Here is an 18578-nt window from a genome sequence, read left to right as displayed (position 1 = left end):
CAAAAGTAGGCTCAAAGCAGGGAGTGAAGCAAGTCGTTACAGATGTGCAGGAAACTGCTTACCTGACAGAGGCCCCCAAGGCCAGAGAGGAACCTTCGAGACCAACAGCGCCTACGGGCCACTTAGAAATTAACTTAAAATCCAAGTTCTGCTGTGGGTTGATTCAACTTTTTTTTTTTTTTAATGTGTTTTGTTTTCAAGTTTCCGTTTTCGGAGATAGGCTAATGCTGATCATGTCATCCCACCACTTAAAAAACCCTCTGTTGGCTCCCACTGTGGTTATGACAGAAGTGTCAGTTAGGGAAGCCAGTTGGCCAGCTGAGGCGGCACATGACAGACCTCCATGGCAGCCCAGATGGTGGCCCCTGAGTCCACAGGCCCAGAGGTGGCTCGTCTCCTGCGGATGCTAACCAAAATCACAACGACTTTTAAAATGAGAAGGAAGTCCATAATTATTCATGTACAACAAGAAATGCAATCATCAAACCATTTAAGCTAGGATGTAAGCTCTCTGAAGCTGGGACTCAGAGCATTGTGCCTGGCACAGGGGAGGCATTCGGTAGGTTTTTATTAAGTGAATGGTTAAAAAAAAAGAAAAGTGAAATTCTTGGCCAAAAAGTAGTGAAAAATGCAAATCAAAACTACAGTGAGGTAGATATCACCTCATGCCTGTTAGAATGGGTATTACCAAAAAGACAAGAAAAAGCAGGTGCTGGCAAGGATGTGGAGAAAAAGGAACCCGTCTGCACTGTCGGTGGGAAGGTAAATTGGTGCAGCCACTACAGAAAACAGTATGGAGTTTCCTCAAAAAATTAAAACTAGGGGCGCCTGGGTGGCTCCGTCGTTAAGCATCTGCCTTCGGCTCAGGTCATGATCCCCGGGTCCTGGGATCGAGCCCCACATCGGGCTCCCTGCTCCGCGGGGAGCCTGCTTCTCCCTCTCCCACTCCCCCTGCTTGTGTTCCCTCTCTCGCTGTCTCTCTCTCTGTCAAATAAATAAATAAAATCTTAAAAAAAAAAAAAATTAAAATTAGAACTACCATATGATCTAGCGATTCCACTTCTGGGTATTTATCCAAAGGAAATGAAATCACTGTCTCGAAAAGATATCTGCACCCCCATGTTCACAGCAGCATTATTTACAACAGTCAAGACATGGAAAGAACCGAAGTATCCACTGATGGATGAATGGATAAAGAAAACGCAGTGTGTGTGTGTATACATGGAATGGAATAGTATTCAGCCAAAAAAAAAAAAAAAAGGCAATCCTGCCATTTGTAACAACATGGATGGGTATTGAGGGCATTATGCTAAATGAAACAAATCAGACAGAGAAAGAAAAATATTGTATGACCTCACTTAGGCATGAAATCTAAAAAATACCCACAGAGACACAGAGAACAGTTTGGGGGTTGCCAGAGGTAGGGGTGGGGGATGGGTGAGATGAGTGAAGGTGGTCAAAAGATACAAACTTTTGGTTTTAAGATAAATAAATTCAGGGCGCCTGGGTGGCTCAGTTGGTTAAGCGACTGCCTTCGGCTCAGGTCATGATCCTGGAGTCCCGGGATCGAGTCCGGCATCGGGCTCCCTGCTCAGCAGGGAGTCTGCTTCTCCCTCTGACCCTCCCCCCTCTCATGCTCTCCCTATCTCATTCTCTCTCTCAAATAAATAAATTAAATCTTTAAAAAAAAAATAAGTTCTGGGGATGTCATGTACAGCATGGTGACTATAGTTAACAATACTGTATTATATATTTGAAATCACAAGAAAAACGTAACTGTGAGGTGATGGATGTTAACTTACTGTGGTAACCATTTTGTGATATATACATGTATGAAATCATGTTGTACACCTCAAGCTAATACAATGTTATATGTCAATTATATCTCAATAACACTCGGGGGGAAAAAAGTGAAATTCTCATCATAACTGAAAACCCTGTTCTCTGTAGGAATGCTATTGAGGAACCAGGTTAAAATCCGATGATGGCTTAGTTCTGATTCCTTCCCTAGACTGAGCACCACCAGGCAGAGCCATACAATATTCACCCTCGCATCCCTAATCCCAGTTCCCAGAAGATGCTCAGCACACCATGTGTGCTGAGTTTATTCATCACATAAATGTCCATTATCTCAGGATCTTAGAAAGGGCTTCTTTTTTCTGAATTTTAGTCCACATTTGCTCGAATGGCTCCCAGGAGTCATTTTTTCTTCTTCCCAAAGACAAAGGCACAGTCTTGCTTGGTCTAAGTCGGGCATGGCTTGTCCCATTCTTGCTGGTGCTTGCTTTAGGAGTGGACATGTGACCCAATGGGGTGGGGATGGGAAGGGGAATCTCTTGGAAGATTCCTTGAGGAACTGCTCTTTGCTCTTAAAATGGGACACACACACAAAAAGTAACAGTCCTTCTTCCACTGGGCATTGTCATGACTGGATGTGAGGCCTGGGGTGGTTGCAGACATCGAGACACCACCGAGAGAAAAAATGAAGCCCAAATCTGACCGTGGTTAGAACCAAGAAAATCAGAGAGAAGCAGACCTAGGGTCTGGAGATCCTGCATCTTGAACTGCCCTACTACAGACTTTGTGTTATGGGAAATGGCAAATGCCCTTACTGCTTATATTATTTTGAATCAGAGTTTCTAATTATTGCAACAGAAAGCTTGCCTGGAGAAGATGGTTATACCATGAATGGCTGATCCTTGAGTCACTCCAGTGTTACAGGTATAGACCAATTGATCTGATTACCTAACCCCAGGAAGGTTAGGCTGACCTAAGTTGTGACTACCTTTTTTTTTTTTTTAAGATTTATTTATTTTAGAGAGAGAAAGAGAGAGCCCACACTCATGTGAGAGGGGAAGGGGGAGGGACAGAGGGAGAGGGAGACAAGCAGACTCCCAGCTCATGCTTGACCCTATGACCCTGAGATCATGACCTGAGGCAAATCAAGAGTCAGATGCTTAACTGACTGGGCCACCCAGGCACCCTGAGTTTTGACTACTTTTTGAATAGGCTTTGCATGAGGAACAGAGTGGGAGGATCCTAGGTGATCTGGGGGTTTAAACAAAAATAAGGGGTGCCTGGGTGGCTCAGTCAGTTAAGCATCCGACTCTTGGTTTAGGCTCAGGTCATGATCTCAGGATCATGAGGTCAGGCTCCACACTCAGGGCAGAGTCTGCTTGAGATTCACTCTCTCCCTCTCCCTCTACCCTTCCCCCTATGCACATGCATGCGCTCTCCCTCTCTCTCAAATAAATTAATTAATTAAAAAAAAAAGATACTTCCTCCCTCAAATAGAGATGGTTGATGCAAGACTCATAACATGTAAGCACATGTAGGCAAAGATTTCTAGTTCTGGCTCCTACTATTACAGAATGACCATCCTGCCTCCTGTGATGGTATATAAGTTATATAGAATGAATGCTACGGCTATTCGTTGGAAGTTATTTTATAATGAGAATCAAACTATTAGTATTACTGAAAAGGTGGGATCTCAGCTGTAGCTCAAGTTTTCACAGGGTCAGTCACCACTGTCCTACCAATCATGGAGGGGAAAAGATGTTTCTCTCAGACGGAAAACAGAAACTGAGTAGGAAAGCCCCAGAAGGGGCAAGTCTGGTTGTACGTTAATTGTACCATAACTGCCGATGGTGGTCCTTAAATAGATGAAAAGATGCTCAATCTCACTCCTAATATGAGAAATGCAAAATAAAACTACTCTGAACATTTTTTTCACCTGTAAGATTGGCAGAGATCTAAAAGTTGGACATATAATTTCACCAATGTCCAGTTCTCCTCTACTTCTGAGGATATGGAGGATCCAAGTCCCTGGTCCCCCTTCACTGAGGCTTGGCATGCGACTCATTCTGATCCATAACTCTGCAAGCAGACTTAACAGACTCTCCAGTTCTGTTCTAAAACTCAACTACCGAGGGAGAAGGTCAAGTGTTCCACTTGGTGTAAGCCTCAGGATGGTGGAGCTTCCACCAGCCTGGATTGCTGAGTTGCTGCTCAGAGGAACACTGCCCTGTCCGTATGTAAGTCAGAAATAAACCTATGTCGTGTTAAGTCACTGTTGCATGCGCCCCGCCTCCTCTAAAGCAATGTCAATGAGGCGACGGGGAAGTAGGCATTCTTTAATGTTACTGCGGAAGGACAAAATGGTATGATCAAGAGATTCCCCTTCCCATCCCCACCCCACTGGGTCACATGTCCACTCCTAAAGCAAGCACCAGCAAGAATGGGGCAAGCCACCCGACTTAGACCAAGCAAGACTGTTCAGCAAGGTTTAAGGGTCAAGGGAAATTTGACCATATGTATAGATGTGCATTTATCCTTTAATCTGCCGTCCCACTTTGGGAACTTCATTCTACAGAAATATGTGCTGTTTGTAGGCTGAATGTTTGTGTCTCCGTAAAATACATGTGATGGTATTAGGAAGTGGGGCCTATGGGAGGTGATTAAGTCATGAAGGTGGAGCCCTCATGAATGTAATTAGTGCCTTTTTTTTTTTAAGATTGTATTTATTTTTTTGTCAGAGAGAGAGAGAGAGAGGGAACACAAGCAGGGGGAGCGGCAGGCAGAGGGAGAAGCAGGCTTTTCGCTGAGCAGGTAGCCCAATGTGGGGCTCAATCCCAGGACCCCGGGATCATGACCTGAGCCGAAGGCAGACGCTTAACCGACTGAACCACTCAGGCGTCCCTAATTAGTGCTTTTTTCAAAGAGACCGCAGGCAGCTCTCCCCTAAGCCCACCTGCTCCCACATGTCAGGTGTACTCTCGCCTTAATAAACTTTCCTGCCTGCATGGCTCATCCTCAAAAAAAAAAAGAGAGAGACCCCAAAGAGCCCCCTCACGCCTTCCTTCGGCCATGTTGAGGACACAGGAACTAGGGAGTGGGCTATCACCAGACACTGAATATGCAAGTGTCTTGACCTTGAATTTCCCAGCCACCAGAACCGTGAGAAATAAATTTCTGTATATAAGCCACCCAGTTGTTGGTAATTTATTATGGCAGCCTAAACCGACTAAGACACCTGCATATATGTGAAATTATAGGCATACAAAGTTATACTTTGAGGCACTGTTTATAATGAGAGTTTGGGAATGCTCTGAATATCGGCCTACAGAGACAGGTTAAATAAACTATGGTATATCTTCATAGTGGAATAGTATGCAAATGTAAAAACAAACAGCAAAGGAGGTCTCTACGTACTGACGTGGAAATGTTTCCAGGATATATGATTAGGTTTTTTAAAAGCCGGATGCAGAAGAGTGGATATAATGTTTCCTTTAGTGGAAGAAAGGGGAAAATAATTTTTTTTTAAGTAGACTCCACACCCAACCTAGAGCCCAATGCGGGGCTTGCACTCACGACCCTGAGATCAAGACCTGAGCTGAGACCTAGAGTCAGACACTCAACCAACTGAGCCACCCAGGTGCCCCAAGAAAAGAAAACATTTTTATTTTTAAAGATTTTATTTGTTTGACAGAAAGAGACACAGTGAGAGAGGGAACACAAGCAGGGGGAGTGAGAGAGGGAGAAGCAGGCTTCCCGCCAAGCAGGGAGCCTGATGCAGGACTCAATCCCAGCACCCTGGAATCATGACCTGAGCCAAAGGCAGACGCCTAACGACTGAGCCACCCAGGTGCCCCTGTTTTGTTTTTTTAAAGATTTTATTTATTTATTCATAACAGACAGACAGAGAGAGAGGCAGAGGGAGAAGCAGGCTCCCCGCTGAGCAGGGAGCCCAATTCGGGACTCGATCCCAGGACTCTGGGATCATGACCTGAGCCGAAGGCAGACGCTTAACCATCTGAGCCACGCAGGCACCCTGTTTTGTTTTTATGCCGCTCAAGTAATCAAATGTTCAGCAAGGTTTAAGAATCACTGTTTTATGCCTCAGTCTCAGATGAAACACGGGATCAGAGAAGTACAGTTGACCCTTGAACAACACAGGGGTTAGTCAAAAATTCTGTGCAGTCAAAAATCCACATATAGGGGCAGCTGGGTGCCTTCAGCTCGGGTCATAATTTCAGGGTCCTGGGATTGAGCCCTCCATCGGGCTCCCTGCTCAGAGGGGAGCCTGCTTCTCCCTCTCCCTCTGCCCCATCACCACCGCTCCAGCTCGTGCTCTCTCTGTCTCAAATAAATAAATAAAAAATCTTAAAAAAAAAAAATCCACACGTAACTTTTGACTCCACAAAAACTTAACTACTGGGGCACCTGGGTAGCTCAGTCAGTTAAGCGTCTGCCTTTGGCTCAGGTCATGATCTTAGGATCTTGGAATCCAGCGCCACATCAGGCTCCCTGCTCAGCAGGGAGTCTGCTTCTCCCTCTCCCTCTGCCTCTCCGCCCCCCTCTCCCCTGCCGGCTGTACTCTCTTTCTCCCTCGATCACTCTCTCTCAAATAAATAAAATCTTAAAAAAATAAATAAATAAAAAGAAATCATAAGGAAGGGGAGCCTGAGTGGTTCAGTTGATTAAGCATTTGCCTTCAGCTCAGGTCATGATCCCAGGGTCCTGGGACTGAGTCCCACGTCTGCTCTGCGCTCGGCAGGGAACCTGTTTCTCCCTCTCCCTCTGCCCTTTCCCCCCCACCCCCCTTGTGCTCTCTCTCACTCTCCTCTCTCCTCTCTCTCAAATAAACAAAATCTTAAAAAAAAAAAACATAAGGAAGAGAAAATACATTTATAATACTGTACTGTATATATCAATAAAGATCCCACGTGTAAGTGGACCCCTGTAGTTCAAACCTATGTTGTTCAAGGGTCAACTGCATCTTTTGTGTTGTGGGTGTGGGTAGTTTTTGGTCTTTGCTCTGTGTTCTAGAACCTAACTCTGGTGGCTCAAGTTCCCCCTTATGGATGGAATACTATCCCTAGATGAAGGAGCTCCATCTGGGCGGGATAAATGTTGATGGTGCTGTGGGATGTAGCCAGGGATCATGTGCCAGGCTGTCTGAGGGACACTGGGAGCTGGCCAAACATAGAGATGGAGTAAGATGCAAACAAACACTGAATGTAATTATCAGGGGTGTGAGATGGTAATGATGGGCCTTTTTCAGGGGAGAGAAGTTCTGTAGAGGTTGTGGTAGTGACCCTAAAAAATCCTAAGTCACACTGGGAACAGGACAGAGACACACATTCCATATGGAAGATGGCAAACAATGTCTCAGGGGCCAAATGGAGCCCCCTAACTTTTTGTATGGCCCATGGCCAAAGAATGGCTTTACGTCTTTAAACGGCTGGGTGGGGGGCAGGGAATGAAAAGAAGGGTATTTCATGACACATGAAAATTATGTGAAATTCAAATCTCAGGGTCCATAAAGTTTTATTGAAATAAATCTACACTCACACCCACTGGAAGAAAGCCACATGTTGTTTAGGGCTGCTTTCCTACTACAGTGGCAGAGCTGAATTGTTGTGCTAGAGACTGTGTGGCACTCTCCTCCCGTTGCATGGCTGCTCGGCTCCGCACCCTACAAGTCGCAGTGACGCAGTTTATAACTCAACAGAGCTCCAAATGCCATGTGCTGTCTTTGCACCACAGCATTTTATTTTTTCACTGCCCATGCACATCCATCGTGAAAAGAAGAAAAGCAAACTCTGAATATCACACTTCCAAGGCAAAGTGGAGGGTGGATATTTTTGGGTTTTGAATTAAATGACAAGACACCGGATTTATCATACAGTGACGTTGTATCTGTGCTGAAAGAACGCAATATACATATCAACTGACACAGTCATCATAGTGTCCCCAACTCACAGGAAAACAACAGCCAGAAAAAGAAAATTCGAGATGGAATGGCTCATAGCTCATCAGAATTTCTTCACAAAAATATATGAAAATGAAGTTGCAATCAAAGTGATTTCCAAGTGGCTCATCTGTTAGCCAAAGAAAGCTGCTTACTGATGCTGAGGTAATTAAATTGTGTCCAGAGAAAATACACTCATTTTAGACTCTTAGTCATTCAGTGAGAACAGTTGCTCAAAGATTAGAGGACACTGGGAGCATCATCAGTAGTCAAAACAAGACAGGTTCCGGTTCAAGATGGTGATACAGGAAGATCCTGAACTCACCTCCTCCCACAGACATACTGAGTCTATAGCAACATATGGAACAATTTCTTCTTAAAAAAAAAAAACAAAAACAAAAACAAAAAACTAAAGGCTGGTTGAATGACAACTATTCTTCAGGCAAACGAGAAGAAAAGCCACATTGAAGTGGGTAGGAGAAGCTGAGAAACAATCTCGCCATAAACCCCACTCCTAGTGCAGCAACCCACAACCAGTAGAAAACTCAAAACTCCCTGAGGAGCAAAGGGTTTGAACCCCATGTCAGGTATCTCAACTTTTAGGACCTGCACCTGAGAGACAAGCCCTCAAAACACCTAACTTTGAAAACCAATGTGGCCTCCTTCCCAAACCCACAAGATTGTAGCAATCTGAGAGACAATGGCTCTTAAAGGACCTGTGTGCAGGCTTGGACTTACCCATCCCAGAGTCTAGCTCAGAGGCAGTCCATAGAGCCCAGACTTAAAGGGAGAGAGGCCCACCTGCTTATATTGAAGGGTAGGCCTGAGGGGCAGGCAACTAAGTAATTTTACACACACATCTAGGAGCATGCTAGAGTACTCTCTGGGATGGAGACTGGTGGGTGCCATCTTTGCACTCTCCCTTAGCCATGCTCCAGAGTATCTTCCAGAAGGAAGCTTTTACACATGTCAGGCTCAGGGGACACCTACAAACTACCTGGCTCTGGAGGCCAAGAGAGATTGTGTTCCTGGTCCTATTGGACTGTAATAATCAGGGTCACTCAGAAAGGAGCTCATAGCCCTGTTTGGCACCCTGATTTTTGTGTCTGTTGCCAGGGGACACCTCTACATTGCCTGGCTTTGGTGAGACCTATGCTGCAGGATCCCACAGGACTGTAACCAATGAAGAAAGAGCTCTTAAAAAGCTACCACCCCTGGGCACAGCAAGAGGCAATGGATGCTGGAGCTGTCTTCCTATGAAGGAGGCCTAGTAGCTAATCATCATGGGATTTTTGCAGTGATGCCCAGGAGTCACTGCCAGATCACCTGGCCAGGAGGGCTTATGGCTGCAGTCCCATGGGACTGTATATATATGTGCACATTTTTAAAAGCTGCTGCCTGAGGGTCTGGCTTTCAAACAACCTGAGTCTAGGTGCTAAGATCATCCTCAGTTAGGGACACTGACAGGTCTTGACAAAACTTCAACTACTGGGAGGTATTAGAAATATAATACACTGGGCACCTGGTTGGCTCAGTTGGTTAAGCAACTGCCTTTGGCTCAGGTCATGATCCTGGAGTCCTGGGATTGAGTCCCGCATTGGGCTCCCTGCTCAGTGGGCATTATGCTCTGACCCTCTACCCTCTCATGCTCTCTCTCACTCTTTCTCTCAAATAAATAAATAAAATCTTTTAAAAAAAGAAAACTGTGTTCAATTAAAAAAAAAAGAAATATAATACATTGCCTGGACAAGCACAAAGGTTTGGGAGACAACAAAGAGCTGGGGCAGGTTTGAATGACAGACCTACCTCCTACATGAGGCCATTCTTTCAAGACTGGCAGAGGGGGCTGTTTCATCTACTGTACAGAATCAAACAGAGTCAAGCAAAATGAAGAAACAGAGGCATATATACCAAATGAAAGAACAAGATAAAACCTCAGAAAAAAAAAAAAAAAACCTTAATGAAACAGAAGTAATTTACCTGATAAAGAGTTCAAAGTAAGGGTCACAAAGGGCTCACCGAACTGGGGAGAAGAATGGATGAACACAGTGAGAATTTCAACAAAGAGACGGAAAATCTAAGAAAGTACCAAATAGAAGTCAAATAGCTGTAGAATTCAATAACTGAACTAAGAAATACACTAGGGCTTATCACCAGACTAGATGAAGCAGAAGAAAGAATCGACTGGAAGATAATGCAGCAGAACTCACTCAATCAGAGCAGCAAAAAGAAAAAAGAAAAAAAGTAAAGACAGCATAAAGGAGTTATGGGATAACATCAAAAGGACTAACATTTGTAGGACTCCCAAGGAGTCAAGAAGAGAAAGGGGCAGAAATCTTTTTTGAAGAAATAATAGCTGAAAACTTCCCTAACCCAGGAAAGTAACCAGACATCCAGATCCAGGAAGCCCAAAGAGTTCCAAATATAGTGAATGCAAGGGGAGCCACACCAAGACATATTATAATTAAAATGTCAAAAGTTAAAGACAAGGAAAAAATATTAAAAGCAGCAAGAGAAAAACAATTTGTTTTGTACAAGGGAAACCCCATTAGACTATCAGCAGATTTTTCAGCAGAAGCTTTGCAGGGACACTGACAGGTCTTGACACAACTTCAACTACTGGGAGGTATTAGAAATATAATATGCTGGGCACCTGGGTGGTTCAGTCAGTTAAGCGTCTGCCTTCGGCTCAGGTCATGATACTAGGACCCTGGGATCAAGCCCCATGTTGGGCTCCCTGCACAGTGAGGAGTATGCTTCTCCCTCTCCCTCTGCCCCTCCTCCCCTCCCATGCTCTCTCTCTCAAATAAATAAATAAAATCTTTAAAAAAGAAGAAGCAGCAGCAGCTTTGCAGGCCAGAACGGACTGGCATGATATAGTCAAGGAAAGGAAAAAAAAAACTTCCAACAATGCTCTACCCAGCACAATTATTCAGAATTGAAGGAGAGATAGTTTTCCTGACAAGCAGAAGCTAAAGCACAAGCTTGCATCACCACTAAAAAGGGCCTTATAAGAAATGTTAAGATGAGGGGCGCCTGGGTGGCTCAGTTGGTTGAGCGACTGCCTTCGGCTCAGGTCATGATCCCAGGTGCTGGGATCAAGCCCTGCGTCAGGCTCCCTGCTCAGTGGGGAGTCTGCTTCTCCCTCTCCCTCTGCCTGCCACTCCCTCTGCTTGTGCTCTCTCTGTCAAATAAATAAATAAAATCTTTAAAAAAAAAAAAAAGAAAAGAAATGTTAAGATGAAAAGAAAAGACCCTAACTAGTAACAAGAAAACATGAAAGAAGAAATCTCACTGGAAAGGTAAATATATAGTAAAGGTAGTGAATTAATCACTTATAAAGCTAGGATGAGGGCTAAAAGAGGAAAGTAGTAAAAATTACCATGATGACCATAATTGGTTAAGGGATACACAAGATAAAATGATGTCAAGTGTGGGGCGCCTGGATGGCTGGGTTGGTTTTGTGTCCAGCTCTTGATTTCAGCTGAGGGAATGATCTCAGGGTTGTAAGATCGAGCCCCGCATTGGGCTCCGTGCTGAGGGTGGAACCTGCTTCAGATTCTCTCTCTCCCTCTCCCTCTGCCCCTCCTCCTCTAAAAAATAAATTTTTAAAAAAGTAAAATGTGACATTAAAAACATAAAATGTGGGGGCACCTGGCTGGCTCAGTCAGAGGAGCATGCAACTCTTAATCTTGGGTTTGTGAGTTTGAGCCCCACATTGGATGTAGAGACTATTTAAATAAATAAATATTTTAAAAACTTGGAAAAAATGGGACAATTATTCACATTCTTGTCATTCTGACATCAGAAAACTTTAACACATGCACGTGCGCATGCGTGCACGTGTTATGTTGGTTACAAGAAGGAAAGGCAAAGTCATCTGTAAATCTAGATTATATTCTGCTATAGCAATATTGAAGTCCCTCTGGCCAGAAGAAGGACATAGATAAGATGTTCCTGACAAAAACAAAACAAAACAAAAACCCAAAACCAATGATGTTGAGTGATTTTCCTTGATGATTATCAATGGGATGAGAGATGTTACCAACAGTGCTCAGTTGCTGTTGTTTGAGGTGCCAATGCCAAGTTTGAAGTCATTGAAAAATAAGGCTCTTTGAGGAATCTGCATGGAACAACAATAGGCAAGAATATTTTCCAAAAAAGTTGAGAAAACACCAATTAGATACAACCTGAAGGGGAATCTGCTAAGATGTGTTAATTGATGGAAGTAAAACTTTGTGAAGCAGGAAAAGGCTTAGTTGGATAAATTTATAAAGCTCTAGAAGAGATAAGGCCTTTAGAGCCTATGGTTATTCGTTGGACTCAAATTACTCAGCAGGAACTAATTTGCAGAAAATATTTGCATCTATCATATGTTATTGAACTAGAATTATCAATAGTGAACTTCATTTGCTCTTGTATTTACCCATCATCAGGTCGATGAAGTTTTGTAGATAGAAGCTGAATATCGTGCTTGCTCTACTTTGCAGCATTTTGATGGCTTAGCAGTACTAAATTTTTACTGCAGTTTTTTTTTTTCCAGCTCAGAGCCAAGATTGAAATGTTTCAAAAGAGAGAATCATCCAAACTGTCATTACTGAATAACTGGAAATTAGCTTTTGCTACAGGCTTGATAGTGTTTCTCAATGAATTCAAGCTGAAATTACAGAGCAAAACAGTGCTTATATGTGAAATGTGTATTGTAGCAGTCATTTTGACAATAATGTTTTGAATCACAAAGAATGTAAAACAGCTCTTTATACACTTCCTGTAATGTCAAAAATTAAAACAAGAAGCAATATCTCCAGACCTTGATGTCAAGTGCAATGGAAATTTCCATATTTCAAAATCCATTTAATTGTGCAATTGAGGAGCTTCCACCTAACCTTCAAATGCAAATGACTAATCTGCAATGTAACAACAAACTAAAAGGCAAACATCAGGAGAAGAATCTAACAGAATTCTATAGATGCCTTCCAACAATAAATATGCTCAATTAAAATCATGCTCATGGGGGCGCCTGGGTGGCTCAGTTGGTTAAGCGACTGCCTTCGGCTCAGGTCATGATCCTGGAGTCCCGGGATCGAGTCCCGCATCGGGCTCCCTGCTCGGCAGGGAGCCTGCTTCTCCCTCTGACCCTCCCCCCTCTCATGTGCTCTCTCTCTCTCTCATTCTCTCTGTCTCAAATAAATAAAATCTTAAAAAAAAAAAAATCATGCTCATGGACTGATAGCAGTATTCATAGTACCACTTGGATGGAGACATTTTCTTTCTTTTTTTTTTTTAAAGATTTTATTTATTTATTTTTTTGACAGAGAGAGACACAGCGAGAGAGGGAACACAAGCAGGGGGAGGGCAGAGGGAGAAGCAGGCTCCCCGCCGAGCAGGGAGCCCCATGTGGGGCTCCATCCCAGGACCCTGGGACCATGACTTGAGCCGAAGGCAGACACTTAACGACTGAGCCACCCAGGCGCCCCTGAATGGAGACATTTTCAAAGATGAAATATGTAAAGTCTCATTACAGATCAGCATTCATAGCTCAATGTGATCATAGGGAACACTAACCTTGATCCTAATTAAGCAAAATATCATCCCAAAGAATTCCATTCTTCTCATTTGCATACCTGGATGATAAAAAAGTTATACTCAATCACTATTCTATTTTGAATTTAACACATTTGTACAAATTTTTTTCTCTTGTTACACAAGTACCTACATAAATAATACTGTTGATTTTTCTCCTGTCCTGAAAAGCCTAAAATATTTACTATCTGGCCCTTTACAGAAAAATCTGGTGTGTCTCCCCCGCCCCCTGTGTAAAGAGTTGAATGGAACTGATTTCTCTGAGCTAAGCTAAGTCCTCTAGTGGAAGGATCATCCCGCTCAGAATTTTACTAATGACATTCCAGAATGCTGTCCAGCCCACAAGTAACTAAATGACAGGAAGAACATGACCGCACTTTAAAACACTAGACTAGGGGCACCGGGCCGGCTCAGTCAGAAGAGCATGTGACTCTGGATCTCAGGGTCATGAGTTTAAGCCCCATGTTGGGTGTAGAGATTACTAAAAAAAATAAAAATAAAACTTAAAAAAAAAAAATCACTAGAATAAAGTGGGCCAATGCTTTCTGTAGTGGCCAGTAGAGCTTCTGGATATGGCAGCTAAACCTAGTTCAGAGAGATCACTCTGGGAAAGAAGTGATTATTAAGTTGATATTTTAGATAGCGTGGTATGAAAAATTATAATGGGAATATGAACGTTATTAGTATTATAGTAGCAAAGTAATAGGAAGGAAAAATCATCAATGAGCTTTTTTGTTTTAGGGAGATAAACTTAGAAATATATGTAAAACAAGAATAGTGACTGAGAGCAATTGATAAGAGAAAATTTATTGCATAGGAGGAAAAGATCTCAAAAAAATAGGTTAATAAATGCAGTAGAAACTCAACAGGTCAACCAATCCTTGTGGAGAAAGCGTCTGAGAACTGCCGACCTTATGAAGTCAGTGAAGTAAATATATCAAGTACCCACACCTACATGGTCATGTCTCTTCTACTCTCAGAATTATTGCTGGAAAAGAATCAAGGGCAGGAGAAAGGGACAGACACTTGTTCTCATGTCCTTGGTAAGGCAGCAACATAGGAAGACTGCCTGGCCTTAACCGTCACCAAGGGGATTGGACCTGCCCAAATAGGGAAGAACAAAGTCAACAGTAGGTCCCAAGGCTGTGCACTCTCTACAGAGGCAGCCTCAGGGCTAGGAAGTAAGGAATCTGGACAAGTGCTTGAAAAGCCTTGTCAGTCCTTTGAGTCTAGACTGTAATTTTCTTAGAAGAAAAATAAAATGCCATCCGGAAACCCTTGGAATGAGCAAGATCGGGCAGAATTACAAATCTTTATGTTACAGCGCCCCCCCCCCCTTTTTTTAAATGCTTCCTTGTTTGTTTTTTCTAAGATTTTATTTGAGGGAGAGAGAGAACACAAGTTGTGGGGGAGGGGCAGAGGGAGAGGGAGAAGCAGACTCCTCACTGAGTAGGGAGCCCCATCCCCATCCCAGGACCCTGAGATCACGACCTGAGCTGAAGGCAGAGGCTTAACCAACTCAGCCACCCAGATGCCCCTTAATGCTTCCTTGTTGCTTCTCCATTCATTTCCGTTTTGTTATATCTTAGCATCTAGAAACATTTTTTGGATTTTTTTTTTAAAGCTTGTCTCAGCTGTGCTAAGGAAGAGTAAAGAAAAATACTTAAAAAATTTTATTGCGAAAAATTCCAAACACATACAAAAGTAGAGTACTATGCTAACCCTCCCCACCCTGGCCCAAACACACATCATGTCACCTACCTTAACCTACTTACCAACACAGGGACATTTTTGTTTCCACCTTTCTCCAGTCCACATTCCATTCCCCAGTGGACTATTTTGAAGCAAAAGGAGAGACATTTTGATCCATCTGTAAGACAAATTTTTCAAGAGGGGATCATGGCACTTTGTCAGAATGACGGTTGTATCTGAAATCCAAACTGGGGGCAAATCCAACCACTCTTCTGTATTCTGAGACTGATAATTCCTTCCTGGTGCTAAAATTTACTTTGGAAGACATCAGTTTCCTGATCAGCAAAACAAAGAAAATGGACTAAATTATAGGCAGTTGTGTGACAGTAAAGTGCGACTTCGACTTTGAGTTAGAAAACCTGGCTTAAGAGTGCCAGCTCTGCCCCCTGCAAATTACATAATTTATGGTAGTTTATGTCAGCAAGTCACTTAACCTCTCTGAGCTTCTGGAACATTTATAAAAAAGCTCTTCATGGGACTTTGGTTGGAGTAAGTAATGTATTATGGGAACTTTTGTGAATTGGAAAGCACTATATAAATTAGGTATTATTGAGTTCTTCAGTTAAGTAAAAGATGACTCAGATTTGAGTCTGCAAATTAGAAAAACATTGACACATTTGACAGAAAAGGGGAAGCTGAAAGGCACAATTTAATCCAAATGGAAGCTTGTCTTGAACACACGGGTTGATACAGGGCTAACCATCAGGTCCAAATATTTATTTTAAATAGTTATTATGCTAATTAACAGGAAATAGTGACACAACCTCTTTACCTTCACTACAATCAATCTTCATTTTTCTCTGGCTTCTTCTCATCTTTATCCACCTACAGCCAAACACTATTTATTAAGTATATATTATGTGCTGGGCACTGTGTTAGGCCCTGGGAATACAAAAAGTAATAGTAAAGTAGGCAGGCCTCCAAGATGCTCGGATTAGGAAGGGAGTGAAGCTTATAAGCAATCACAATGGAATGTATTAAGAATTTAGGCTGTGATAAAAAAAAAAAAAAGAAATCTTGCCATTTGCAACATGTGGATGGAACTAGAGGATATTATGCTAAGCGAAATATATCAGTCAGAGGAAGACAAGTATCATATGATCTCACTGATATGAGGAATTTGAGAAATAAGATCATAGGATCATAGGGGAAGGGAGGGAAAAATGAAACAAGACAAAACCGGAGAGGGAGACAAACCATAAGAGACTCAATCTCAGGAAACAAACTGAGGGTTGCTGGAGTGGAGGGGGGTGGGAGGGATGGGTGGCTGGGTGATGAACACTGGGGAGGGTAAGTACTATGGTGAGTGCTTTGAATTGTGTAAGACTAATGAATCACAGACCTGTACCCCTGAAACAAATAATACATTATATGTTAATTAAAAAAATTTAAAAAAATTTAGGTTGGGACCACAGTGTTTGCATAGGTACCATAGGATGTGGTCAGATTTTGTTCTACTTTTAGAATATATGTGTTTCAGAGTCACCAATAGGCAGGTGACTCCTAAAGCCTTCATGATTAGCCTACCAAAGGAGAAGCTGTAGAGAGATTAAGGGATGAGCTTCTTCTACACATAGAGGCTGGAGAGAAAAGTGCTATCAAAAAAAGACCAAGAGGGGCGTCTGGGTGGCTCAGTCGTTAAGCGTCTGCCTTCGGCTCAGATCATGATCTCAGGTTCCTGGGATGGAGCCCCGCATCCGGCTCCCTGCTCAGCGGGAAGCCTGCTTCTCCCTCTCCCCCTCCCCCTGCTTGTGTTCCTTCTCTCGCTATGTCTCTCTCTGTCAAATAAATAAATAAAATCTTAAAAAAAAAAAAAAGACCAAGAAAGTGTATTTGGAGACGTAGAAGAAATTATGTTAGTGACCCAGAAGCTTAAAAAAATAAAAGTTAAAAAAAAAAGAATTCCTGAGGCGCCTGGATGGTTCAGTCGCTTAAGCATCTGCCTTCTACTCAGGTCATGATCTCAGGGTCCTGGGATGGAACCCTGCATGGAGCTCCCTGCTTCTTCCTCTCCCTCTGCCCATCCCCCCTACTCGTGGGTGCGTGCTCTCTAATAAACAAAATCTTTATTTTTTATTTTTAAAAAAGATTTTATTCATTTTAGAGAGAGCAATAATAATCTCTTATATGATGTTTAATATATGTCAGGCACTATTCTTTTTTTTAAAGATTTTATTTATTTGAGAAAGAGAGAGGTATCAGGCACTATTCTAAGCATTTTACATGTATTAGCTTGTTTAATATATGAGCCATGGAATGATTAAGTAATTGGCCCAAGGTCACCCAGCTAGTCAACTGGGAGCAGGATTTGAGTCCAAACAGTTTCAAATTTTGTGCTGTTCAAATTGTACCTGAGAATAATACAACATGACAGTATTTGGGGGTGGGGATGAAAACCTGCTTATGCTGAGTAACAAAAGGCACTAAACCTTGACACTTCCCCTTTAGCTTACCCTAAGATGGATATCACCCATCACCCTAGAATCTAGTATATGTTCAACCTGAGGGCTGCAAAGGGCCAAAATGAAAGAACATTGACAAAGGGATCTAAGTATAGGTTTGTATTGCCTGTGTCTCCCTTTTTGGACATGCTTTCTTGTCTGTCCAGTTCTGGGAGTGGTGCTACCAATAATCGGGCACCAATAGTCTGGTGGTTTTTCTCAATAGTCATTCATTCAACAAATATTTCAGCATCAGGTCAGGTCCAGACATTGTGCTAGGCCCAGAAGTGAACAAGATAGACAAGATCCCTGCTTTTTAAAAAAAATTTCATTCTACTGCGGGGTGCAGGGCGGGGAAACAGGTTACAAGGACCTGGCGGGAACAAGGCCAGCCAGGGGGAATGCGAGATTAACTCAGAGAAGCAGCAGAATCCGGAACAGACGAGGTCTTCAAGCCACGCCCGGAGGAGTCCGCATTTTACTTGTATCAATTAAGCGCTAATAATGGCCAGATTACACCAGACCGTAGACTTCCTAGACCACTTAATCCTGTCGATCCAACCTTCACAACCCCCCATTTGTGCCTGTCGAGTCTCCTGGCCACTCTGATTCCCTTAGCCTATCAGGCCACCTCGGGTCTAGGTCAACTCGTCCCTAACTGCGGGTCACCGCAGCCCCTGCGGTCATCTTCCAGAGCCACTTGGACCCATTGAGGCCTGTCCACCCGTAATTTCCCCCAGCGCTGGTCCCCCTGGGCCCCTCGGCCAGCCAGGTCACCTCAGTGCCACGCCTCCAAGGCCAAAGATTCGGCATGCACATTACGCTTTGTTCGCGGAGCAGGTTTTCGAAAAGCCGCTCCCTCTCGACTCCAGCTGTTTTCCTGCAAGAGCGGGGCGAGCCCACAGCGGCAGCGCCCCCGGCGGCGCACCGCAGCCCAGGAAGGGAGTGGCTGCAGCCACCCCCGCCTCCTCCGCCGCCACCCCCGCCACCCCCGCCACCCCCGCCACCCCCGCCACCCCCGCCACCCCGCCTCCTCCGCCTCCTCCGCC

General features: G+C 43.5%; 1 long non-coding RNA gene across 2 annotated transcripts; it reads right to left on the bottom strand.

Annotated features, from left to right (window-relative positions):
- Positions 1-13033: 13033 nt before the first annotated feature.
- On the bottom strand, positions 13034-18515 carry LOC115944640 (uncharacterized). 2 transcript variants are annotated; one of them, XR_014139718.1, is made up of 4 exons: positions 18307-18515; positions 15098-15206; positions 13319-13377; positions 13034-13229 (listed from the first exon to the last, which is right to left on the bottom strand). It is a non-coding gene; the product is annotated as an uncharacterized LOC115944640 (long non-coding RNA). The 2 variants fall into 2 exon arrangements; XR_004079172.2 differs by lacking the exon at positions 13034-13229 and having other exon boundaries at positions 13253-13377; positions 18307-18510.
- Positions 18516-18578: the final 63 nt, after the last annotated feature.

This window comes from Leptonychotes weddellii, chromosome 13, assembly GCF_054177405.1.
Source record: "Leptonychotes weddellii isolate Sample4059 chromosome 13, ASM5417740v2, whole genome shotgun sequence".
Classification (NCBI taxonomy): Eukaryota; Metazoa; Chordata; class Mammalia; order Carnivora; family Phocidae; genus Leptonychotes; species Leptonychotes weddellii.
Note: the sequence above shows the minus strand (reverse complement) of the source record. Positions and strands in the feature narration are given on the sequence as shown.